Source organism: Hevea brasiliensis, chromosome 12, assembly GCF_030052815.1.
Source record: "Hevea brasiliensis isolate MT/VB/25A 57/8 chromosome 12, ASM3005281v1, whole genome shotgun sequence".
In the NCBI taxonomy this organism is placed as follows: domain Eukaryota; kingdom Viridiplantae; phylum Streptophyta; class Magnoliopsida; order Malpighiales; family Euphorbiaceae; genus Hevea; species Hevea brasiliensis.
This window is the reverse complement of record NC_079504.1, coordinates 34,747,871-34,759,773: the sequence shown is the minus strand read 5'-3', so window position 1 is coordinate 34,759,773 and position 11,903 is coordinate 34,747,871. Positions and strand designations below refer to the sequence as shown.

The window sequence follows — 11,903 nt, the reverse complement described above, 5'->3', positions numbered from 1 at the left end:
CTTCCATTTAAGTCTAGAGTTAAGATATCTCCTGAATAAATAAAACAAGGAGATTCACTCCGTTAGTTCATATTTATGATGTAATGCACTGAATGTAACAAATAAGGACATTGAGCAGTTGTACTTATCAAAGAAAAGACACAAATTCACAAGTTAAAACATATTTAAAAAAAAATTCGCTCTGATACCACAAAAACATGTCACACCTTACCCCTTTGTAAGGCATAACATGATCCCGTAGAATACCTAATGAACTACTGAACTTCACCTATCGATAACTCATTAAGTACCTTACAAGGGATTTTAAAACCATTTTCTTACCTTTAGAAGTGGTGAGAATTTTCTTACATTTAATACAAGTTTAAAAACTAGTTCAAATTTTTGTCCATTTTATTTTTACGCAAATTTTAGAGAAATTTCGGCAGAGTGTCGTCTGTATTATAAGAAAACAATTCTTCAAAAACCTGTAAAAACACTTTCAATAATTCTTTTTCATCAAACCCACTACTATCTCAACACAACTCAACATCATTTCTCAAACTCCAAAATTCAAATCGATAATTCACAATCCAATTGTCATCAAAATAGTACTCAATATTTCCATTCATTTTTCATTAAAGTAAAAACAATTTACATTCATCATCCAAATTAATATTATTACAAACTCTATACAACTGCTCATTACCAGTTATTACATGAACATACAGTTACATACACAAATATAAATATTACATTCAGGGTATAAAATATACCTGATAAAACTTTAGGAAAGGTGGCTCCAAGATCCTCAGCAGCTCACTCTACTGCTCCTCTAGTCTGTATATCTACGATAGCAATAACAGCCATCGCTGAGTACTATGACTCAGTGGTGCACAATATACTAAAATAACAATTTATGTATACTCCAAATCATACTTATTCAAACACATTGCTGAAACTGGAAGACATATGCAAAACATGATTTATAAACTTTTAGTCCAACAATTTCATTTAGGAATTCTCAAATCAATTTCACAAAATCACAAAGTTATATCATGCCATTCGAAACATATTCATCTCAATAGCCAGAGGCTTATGAGAAATCACAAGGCTAGCTAGCTCAAATATATGGGTACCCCTTCAATTTCTTCCTCTACTGGCACACACCTCAACACTTCAGCCAAAGAGGGAATCAAAATTAGAAACTATTTCTTCCCACTAGTCATGCTAGTGAGGTATTCAAATATATGGTCATGACACTGTGGTTTCAAAACTATCTTAACAATTTACTAAACATTTATTGCCATTTCAAACACATACAAGTAAACTTTCAACAATTTAAGTCAAAAGTATAATACACATTTTGCAATATAAGTAATTCATTTCATGCACTTTGCAAATGAATTTTAAAGAATATTAATGTTGTGCACAAACCTTATACGAGTCGCTTCTTGGCCTTGACTCGATGCTTCGGGTTCCTTCCCGGTATTCTTTTTCACTGAAACACACAATTTTATAGTGTTTCAGTACCATAAATTATCATAAGTCCAAAAAAAATTTCTAATCTAACTTTAATATGCTTAATTTGACGTTCTTTGAAATTTGTATTTCGGGGTTACTATTCATGATACTATTCAAGTCAATTTGTTGACTTTCTAATGCTTAATAGGTATGGGAATTCTAATTTCACCTACATACCACATTTTGGTTACCTAATTTGTTGGTTTTGGTTATTTTCTTATACTTCAAGTCTCTTAGGCACAAATTTCAAATTTTCAGTTTTGGTGTTCAGTTTTGTATTGTTCCATTGGTCATGTTGCTGTTAGAATTTGGCTAAGTTTTCTTCATAGAAGTTGTTTCTTATTGTCTTAAATTTATTTCTCTTTTTGAATCACTCCATTTGGAGTTTTGTAGCCTAAGTTATAGCCATTTGAACATGGCTGGCCAGATTTGGTGTTACCCAGAATTCTGGGCAAATTCTGGATTTTGGCAATTTTTTGTGGTTGATTTCAAGTGGATTTTCAAATAGGTTATGGTCAAATTTTAAGTTTTTTTTCTTCATTAAAGTTGTAGGGATATGTCTCAGCTTTCTATTGGTAAAAGTTCAGGTAATTTGGACCTTTCTAGACCAAGTTATTGTCATTTACGTAACTACTGTTCATTTGGTCATTTCTATACAGGTCAGTTTGCTAATTCCGGATTTGGCCTAATTGTTCACTAAGTTATGGTCACTTTCTAGGCATGATTCCTAAATGAACAATGTGCCATTTTGTATCTAGTTTCATTCCCAATTAGCCTCACACCAATTGGGTTGGTAAATTTTTAGTTTTGGTCCCTAAAAAGGACCTAGGTCAAGCTGCCTGCAGATTGACCTTCACCAATCCGAATTGGAACTTGGTTCCAACAATTCATACACACCACAAATGGTCACAATTGACCATTTCTCAACTCAAATAAGGTCAACTACATCATTTGGCCAATTCTCAAATTTTTCTTCAATTTTTCACATGCTCAAAATCCTAGCTACATATAAAATTCAATCTAATACATTTTAAAGTGTGTATTCATGTTTTATACACCTAATTCATCTCAAATAACCATTTAGAACCATCAAACTCATTCATATCAAACCCTAACCCTAGCTGGATGAATTTCATGTTTGGTCCCTCAACAATTGTTTTTGTTTGATTTCCCTCAAATCTAAATTAATTCAAGTAGATATGCATGAATATAAAGAGAAATCAAAGAATGAATAACTGACCTCTTTGTGTGGCTTTTCTCTCTTCCCAAATTCCACTTCTTTCCTCTTTTTTTTTTTTTTGTCAATAGATGAATCAATGTTCAAGGATAAGATTTACTTAAGAAACCTTAAGGAAATTATGGCTAGATTAGGGTTTGTGAAGCTTGGGGTTGTGTTTCCATGGAGTTTTGAGAGAGAAAGCAAAGGGAAGAGAGAGATGGGTGGCTGAAAATGAAGAAGAAGAATGAAATTTTTTTTCTTTTTTTTTTGTGTTTTAATTATTAGGATTTATCCCAAATTTCAATTTTTAAATATTAGATTTATTGCATCATGCTGATGTCATGCATGATGCAAATAAACTTTTTCTTTTCTTTCTTTTTCTTTTTCATTTATTTTTCTATTAGTTCTTTAATTTAATTCTTGATCCCGAAATTTTCTTTTCTTCAATTTTATTAGATAGTTAGGTCAGGTGTTAGCTCTAGGAGTGAATTAGCCAAATTGTCCCTCGCTGGTTCAATCCGGTTTGCAAGTTATTCGATATTTCTTCCGAATCACTGACCTAATTGTTGACCTACTTAACAATTCTTTTCTATGATTTTCTCTTTTCTACTGTGTTTGCAATAGTCCTAAGGACCGCAGCATCATATTTTACAGTTCGAAATTTGAGTTTAGACTGACCTCGCAGTCATTCCCGAGAAGGTCACCCATCGCTGTGACTCCCTGCTCATTTAACTTTTTGTGTTCTGTTTTTCTTATTTATACTTAACTATTTGGCAATTACTAATTATTTGTGTTCAGGGCTTATCTAGGTGTCTTAGACGAGGTTCTACTTCTCTTAATTGTCCGGACTGACACCGGTCACCGGAACAGTAAAATATATCAGGCTATGCAAATAAGAGTGTTACACTTATTAGCCTTGCAAGTGGCATACGATTTTTGCCTTGAATCTTGATAAACTTTAAGCAGTTTATGAAAGTGAAAAATGAAGGTCTCAAAGTGCTTGCTTCAAATGTATTTGGAATAGTTTCTTGTGTCGTTAAACCTTCCACATTAACTTGTAGAACTGTTGATGAGAGATCAGGCAAGGACTGAAGCTTCTTGCAATCAACCAAGTGAAGATTTTCAAGTTTAAAAGTTTTACATATGCTTGTAAATAGTGAAGTTTCCAAGCAAGAGCATCCCTCCATGCTAAGATGAAAGAGACTCGGAGGAAGATTTGGAAATGATCTAAGCCTCTTGCTATTGTTAAGGAGAAAATCTCTGAGTTTAGAAAGTTGGCTAATGCTTGCAGGCAAACTTACAAAATCATTTCATCTTAGATTTAGATATTCCAAAAATGGGAAACAACTTAGATCATATAGAATTGTTGCATCGGTAAGATCGCAATAACTTATATTAAGTCTCCTAAGAAAGCATAAACCTCTCAAAGAAGGCAACTCAAAAGACATGGGAAGTGGAGGCTTCTTAGGTATTCGTCGCCAAGTGCAAAGATAATCCCATGGCTAAGTTAATGGCATTGATGTTGAACCAATTTCTACTATATCAAACACTTCTAAAGATGTAATATCCCCTATCTTATCTAGCATCTCTTCAAGATTTGAGCAGCCACTCAAATTAAAAACTTTAAGAGACTTCAAATTGCATAGGCTACTTGGAAGAGCTGTAAGGCTTTTGCAATTCATCATGTTCAACAAAACAAGCCTTTCTGGAAGTCCAATGGAATGGTGTACTTCAACTAATCTTGTACAACATTCAAGATTCAACTCTTCAAGAGATGGGATCCCCCTAAAGTCTGGTGTCCTGATTAAATTTTTGGAGTAGCTAAGGTTAACTATCTTTAACAACTTTAAGGTTGTAAATTGGAAATAAAGAAAGTCAGAATGAAACTTAATCCATAACCATAAAACCAAAGAAATAAATATATATAAGAAGTTAGTTTTGCATACTCTTACTTCCTTCCATAATTGTTTAATTCTGCTATATGACAAATGGAGCTCAGCAAGTTGATCTGGTTGAAAAGTTTGTGGCAAGGATTTGAAAGGATACCCATGCCATTCCAAGTACCTTAATTCATTGGAAACATATTCAATGTCTTTGCAGACGTTTAAATTGTGTAGTATGAGCAATCTTAAAGCTTTCATCTTCAAGAAAGCTTTAGAACTCATATATCTGTCTCCTTAATCAAACATATAATCTAGGAGTACACCTTCAATTAGATTCGCTCCCTAAAAATCAAAGACAATAATTAGTGGTGAAAATAACTGAAAGACTAGTAAAATTTATAATGGAAGTTTGTCAAATCAAATATAATTCTTAATTATTGACTAATACTTACCATATCATTCATTAAAATATGATAGACATCCTTATAAAGCCATAGTTTACTAGTTGTCCAGGCACTTTTCGGCATTCACGACGAACAATTTCTTGACCCATTTCTTCAAGCAAATCATGCATCCACACTCGATCTTCTAAAATTGTTATGAGAGATTTATCGATGAGCTCTCTTAGACTAATATCTGGGTATAATCCACAACTTTCCAATACTCTCATGACATAATCTTTTATTTTTCCTTTAAAAAAACATGCGATGTCTAGAAATACTTTCTTTTGTACTTCCTCCAGTCCATAAAAACTTATTTCAAGTTTACTTAGAATTTTTTCATTGGGAATTTCCTTCAACCTCTTCAATGCACTATTCCATTCTTTCATAGATCTAGTATACAAGGTGCAACTCAAAACATTAAGTGCTAATAGGAGGCCACTTGCATAGTTTACAAATTGGTTGGATAGCTTTATGTAGTCTTCTGGTGGACAGTCATTCTTAAAGGCTTTCAAGCAAAAAGAGTTAAAGGGCTTCATGATGATTTAACTCTTCAACCCTATATATTTGATCCACTTTATGTTGGATCAACAAATGTTCATCCCTAGTTGTTACTACGATTCTACTTCCAACTCCAAACTAGTTTTCATCTTTTTTTCCAACTAATAATTCTAATTGCTCCAACTCATTAATATCATCAAGAATGACCAAAACCTTCTTCCAGGATAGCCTATTTTTTATGTGATAAACTCCATTGTACACATCGTACACATCTATGTCTCTTTCCATCAATGTTGCACATAAAAGTTGTCTTTGTAAAGTGACCAAATCATATTTTCTTGAAGTTTCTCTAACATCCGCAAGAAAAGCACTACCCTCAAATTGGCATTGCATTTCTTGGTAGATGACACTGGCAATAGTTATTTTTTCTATGCCACCCATCCCACAAATTCCTACCGTTTTGACATTATTCAGCTCCTCTATATTTATGCATAATCTCACTTTCTCCACCCGTAAATCCATTCCAACAAAATCCTTGGCTATGCTATGACTAAATCTTCTCAATTTATTAAGCATGTCTTTAGCGATGTTCTGAATAAATTCTGACTCCTCCCTATAATGTAAGAATTTCCTATTATTATATATAACACAATATTTTAAACATAAAAATAATATTAAAAATATCAAGTGTTCAAATTTGTTCCCATTGCAAACAAAATTTCTATAATATGAAAAAAAAAAACTCCTTGTATTTTGCTGTGTTGGCAAATAGTAGCCAAACGTTAAAAATTGTGAAGTAATAGAGATAGAGGAAGAAATTTTAAATTTTTTTTCTAAAAACACATTCAATTATTTATACTTTTTCAAAAATTAATAAATTTAATTGATTATAACTATTTTTTTTTCGTGTTAGTTGGCGGCTAATTACTAAAATAAAAAAAATATGATGTTACAGAAATATGTATAACCAATATATATATATATATATATATAGGTTACAGAAATATGGGAAAAACTGAAAAGCATGAGTTTAGTGAGGGACATATAGGAAAATGCTAATTAAATTCAAACAACTAAAAGAAAAGGGATATATTCTGACCTGTCTTGTAAATTCCATCCAGAAAGATTGGCCACTTGAGTCATAGCAAGTCTCCACCGCTGCAACCTCTCGTCGTTTCTTGATGCGTTTCTCATGTTCGACAAAGTGATTTTCAAAATTCCCATTCTTTCAAACTTGATGGATTTACATTAAAGAAAATGGGAAAAACTATTTGGTTACCAGATTTCTTGCATTCTAAAAATTTTACGAGTTCATCCAAACACCATGTTGAAGAAGCGTAATTTTTTGAAAAGATGACAAGAGAAATTTTGGAGCTTTCAATTGCTTTGAGGAGTTCTTAAGAAATAGTTTCCCCTTTCTCAAGTTCTCTATCATCCTTGAATGTGATGATTCCTTTTTGGCAAAACTCTTTATACAAATGACTAATAAAATTCTTACGGGTATCTTTGCCACTAAAGCTAAGAAAAAGATCATATTTCCATTATTAAGAAGAAGAAGATGATGATGATGATGATGAATATAAAGCTAAAGAGTTTTCCTCCATCGCCTTAACTAAGAGCCATGAAAAACTTTTAAATGGGAAGCTTGATGGGTCATTTGTTATATCTTTCTTCTACAAGCTTAGAATGGTATTTATAGAAGCTATTTTCCACTATGCAGTGCACTTTCCTAAAACCAAAACAGGTGGCTAGCCAACCAAGAATACCAATTCAACTTAGCTGCCCCAGAAGTAAAACTATTGTTCCCATCTAAGTTATCGATAAAACTAACCCAATCACTCACCCTAGTGTTTACGATGCAGAGGTGGTACCAGCTTTCCAACAGCGAAAGGTGCAGATGCCCTAGGTGACCTTTGGCTCTTTTAGCTCAGGAGGCAATAACTTTAGAAGGACTCCATTATCTATTGTGCAAGATCTCCAAAAAGTAACACCAGTCCCTCAAATGATGAAATCGGTAACTCCAATCCTAATGGTACTAACAATTCCTCAAATGACTCAAAACTTGGGGGCATAGTCACAGGGAAACAAAAATATCTATAATGTAGGTATCTCAGTCAACTGCACCAATGTCCCAAGTACTAACACATGGTCCAGGTTCTTAATATCACAATTCTAATTGATAAAACTCAAGACAAATTGATAATCCTACAAGTGATGAAGGAAAAATTTGGTCTTCAAGTTTTTACAGCTTTTAATGACCAATTCCTTAAGCTGGAGAAGCCAAACTTGACTTCCAGGAGTATTAGAGAACTTGAGGGGCACCGGCCCAAAATTTCCCCAAGGGGCAGTATATGAGGAATCAATGTTGCCACACTTTATATTCCTTTTATGACAATGACAATTGCTCTGATTTTTAAGATAACAGTTCAAATGATGCGATTCTACAAGTCAAAGCCATTGCACGTTACAGGAAGCCAATGGGATAACACAAAGCATAAAATAGCAAAGGCCGACCCATGGCCTCAAACAGCCAATCTCACTGCTTTTCCTAAGGACCATGTAAAAGTGAAATAGAAAAAGTTGACACAACTGCTAACATTTTAAAGCATTCAAATGTAATCAAACAAAGGCTAATGTAATAACTAGGCCTTAGGCCACTTTTATTCATAAATAAAAGTTGAAACATAGCTTATTGTTCAACAAGAACCTAAGTATCAAATGTATACCAAATTTGTTACATCAAAATATAATGATTACAACATGTAGAAAAGTTCTTGAAGGAAGCTTGGAGTCAGTAAGTAGCTTTAAAATAAGGATGGATAGACAACTCCCTAGTATTGGATACCTACACTTAATGAGGAAGCACCAAAGGCTTACACTTACACTCTCTGCAAAAATAAAAATAAAGAAATGAAGTTAGCTACCTGTGAAATGCACCTAAGGAAATTAGCTCTTCAAGTGTACAACAGTCTTAGGAGACTGCATGTACTTATAGGAACCTTAATAAGAGTGGATGAAGGCTAAGCACCTGAAGAAGTGCTTGTAGAGGTATTAGGTTCTAGGTAGTTGTAGAGGTATCTACACCTGTAGAGACACTTGTGGGTCAACAAAGGTACCTGGTCAGCAAAGATTTTGATGGAGTCTCCTCTATAATACAAATATCTAGAAAATTGGCTTTTTAGTATTTAGCTAATTTCTAACACAATAAACAACACAATCTATAGGAGAAGCACATAATATAAAATAAAGTAAGATTTATCTAGTAAATACAAAAGTGATAGAAGTAATTGCACCAAGTGTTGGTACTTAAATGCAGATGTCGAGGTACTGTAACAGGGGAGCTAGTACCTATGGAGCTACATATACTTGCAAGGTGGCAAATATGTAAGTGGGTACCTGGGTAGGTACCTAAGTACCAGCTAATACCTACGAGTCAAAAGAGTGTTTGATACCATCTTTACAAATAGAAGAGACATAATGAGCATTCCCAAGCAACAATAGTCAAGCAACAAACACAGGTACCGACCGACATGCAAGTTCAATATATAATACTTATTCTTAACAAGATATAGACAATTTGCAGGTACCGACAAATATGTTATAGGTATCGATTAATATACTACAAATACCAACCTATATATTGCAGGTACCTAAGCAGGTAACTGCAAAATTCTTAAATCTAGGAATAGTCAACAAGACCCATTCAAAATTCTCCAATGCTACATGATAAGATTACATCAAAGAAGAGATGGAAATTTTCAATCTACCTAAAATCAAGAGAAACAAGAACACAAGTGCCTAGTGACCGAAAGTTGCGAATTAGTGGCCAATGTTGAGATGATACCATTGATGGCTAAGGGTACCATGCATGAAACTTAACGGCAAAAAGAATACTATGGTAAAGAGTGAGTCGATGAAACTAGTGAAGAGAGAATCACATGATAGTGGAACAAGGTGGATCGAGTGGGAGAACCAATGCCGAAGCTGGCCCAAATGGTGATGAAGTGTCATTCTTAGTTGGGAATTGATAGCAATGGGATGAGCAATGGCTTGTCGGCAATGAGCAAAATGGCACGCCAAATGGGAGAGAAAGGAAGAAAAAGAAAAGAGAGAAAAAGAGAGAAAGAGAGGGAAAGAAAGAAAGAAAAGAAGTTGAATGGTTTCTTTGGGTTTGATGGTGATAATTGAGAGAATAAAAAAAATAATAATAATTTTAAGTGCTCATTATAATGAAAAATCTGTAGTAATTAAGAAGTTTCTGATAATTAGAATTCTATGGCGACAATGATTTTCAGTAATTAGAATTCTATAAGAAATTAAACTATTATTAGATAGAGTTAGCTTAAATTTCAAATTCCTAAAAGATCACAGGGGATATTGGATTATTTTTTGAATTTTGAATAGTAAAGAGATGGGCTAAAGTCAGTCCTTGTCCACCAAGAATGGCTTGGTCAGCCAATCTAGATGCGGGAGGTAATTATTTACACCAAAAATAATTATTTTATTTCTTAATTTTTTTAGGCCTAAGAATTAATTTAAATTAATTTTTTGTGAAATTAATTTAATTAATTTTATTTAATTAATTTGTGGTATGAGATAATTAATAATTAAATTAATGGTGGTTATTAGATGATTATCTGAAAAAGGGGAGTTTGTGGCAATTTCAAACAGCTCCAAGCAGTTCTAAGGAGCAGGCAAGTGACTACAAGTAGCTGCAGAACGTGACAAAGTATATTCCAAAGTCTTCCAAGAATCTTTCAGGTACTTGTAAGCAAAGCTATGAAAGTTAGATACGTTGCAACGTGAAGATCTCCCCTCAACAACATCAAACAATAACAACTCAACCAAACTCTAGCTATCTTTTATTTTTATCAGTTATTTATTTTTCCAAAGTCCTTGCTTTTAATTCCAAACCTTGTACTCTCTTTTCAATTAATCTAATTGTCTTTTCAATTTTCAATTTACTTGCCCTTTTAATTTGGAGTGAGATTTATGAAATTGTGTTCAGTATAGTAAGTTTCTACAGTTATTTAATCCAGATGTCAGAGTATAATCCTAGGTGATATATTCAGTATCTGGCATGCTTGCACATTTCTTAAGCTGTTAGCCAACCAAAATGTTCTTTTAAGGAAGTAAAATGTAAATTGCTTTAAAACATTTGACAATTAAGTGCTCCTTTTTAAGCAAAGAAAGAATTACATTTTTTTTTTAATGTAAACACAGTCTAAGCTATACAATAGATAGATTAAGTAGGGTTTAATTTGTTGGCAAATAGTTTAAGGGCCAAAATAGGCATCTTGTCAAAATAAATAAAGGCAAGGCAAGACCCATTTTTCCCCTTAAAATATGGGCCAATAGTCACATAAGCTTTCAAACTTTTTTTGAGGATTGAACAAACCCTTCAAATTTGAAAAAAGATCAAATACGTATTTCAAATTTTAAAGATATATCAAATAAGTCTTTTTACTATTTTTGGGACAAATAATCTCATTTAATAAAGAACAACTTATTAAATTTGTGGGACACACATATGCACACGCACTCTTAACGTAAGTATATGAATCCAATCAATTAAATTTATATATATTATTAAATGTTGCATTTTCCAATTTTAAATCTTTTTATCGAAACACTAAATAAGCTATTATTTTTATAGGATTATATATATATATATATATATATATATATATATATATAAGTGGATATTATTAAGACATGTCAAAGCTAATTACAGAAATTCTAGAATAACATAGCTCTACTCTAATTCATCACTCATAGAAACAGTAGTCTAGCAATTGAATGAGCTAACTAATTCACTGATTTTCTAACAAAACAAAATGAAATATTAGGAATTGCCATTGAAAACTCTAGAATGTAGCAAATGTTCACCGGATGTTGCAAATTAGATATATAAGATTACTAATGAGGACTCCGTGCATGAAAAGATCTTCAAGTATAGCCTTAGCTGGATTTATATTAGAGATAAATTATAATTCAATTATATATATATATATATATATATATATATTTAAAAGTTAAAGAGCTTATTTGTCCCTAAAATAATAAAATAACTTATTTAATCTATTTTTAAAAGTTTGAAGGACATATTTGATCTTTTTTAAAATTTGAAAAGCTTTTTGCTTAAAATAAAATAACTTAATATTTTGTTTGGATTCAAGGATTTGGATCAAATACCTTGTTTGAAAAGATTATATATAGATATATATATCAAATCCATGATAAATATAAAGATTTAAAAAGGTAAAGATTTAAAAGAACAACATTAACAATGTTATTCGAAATTCTAATTCAACTTAATAAAAGGTTTTTTTATTGGATACTCACCTCCATTTTAAATTA

General features: G+C 32.4%; 1 pseudogene; it reads right to left on the bottom strand.

Moving 5' to 3' along the window:
- Positions 1-4,896: 4,896 nt before the first annotated feature.
- On the bottom strand, positions 4,897-7,147 carry LOC131171208 (TMV resistance protein N-like; annotated as a pseudogene).
- Between the last annotated feature and the right edge of the window lie 4,756 nt (positions 7,148-11,903).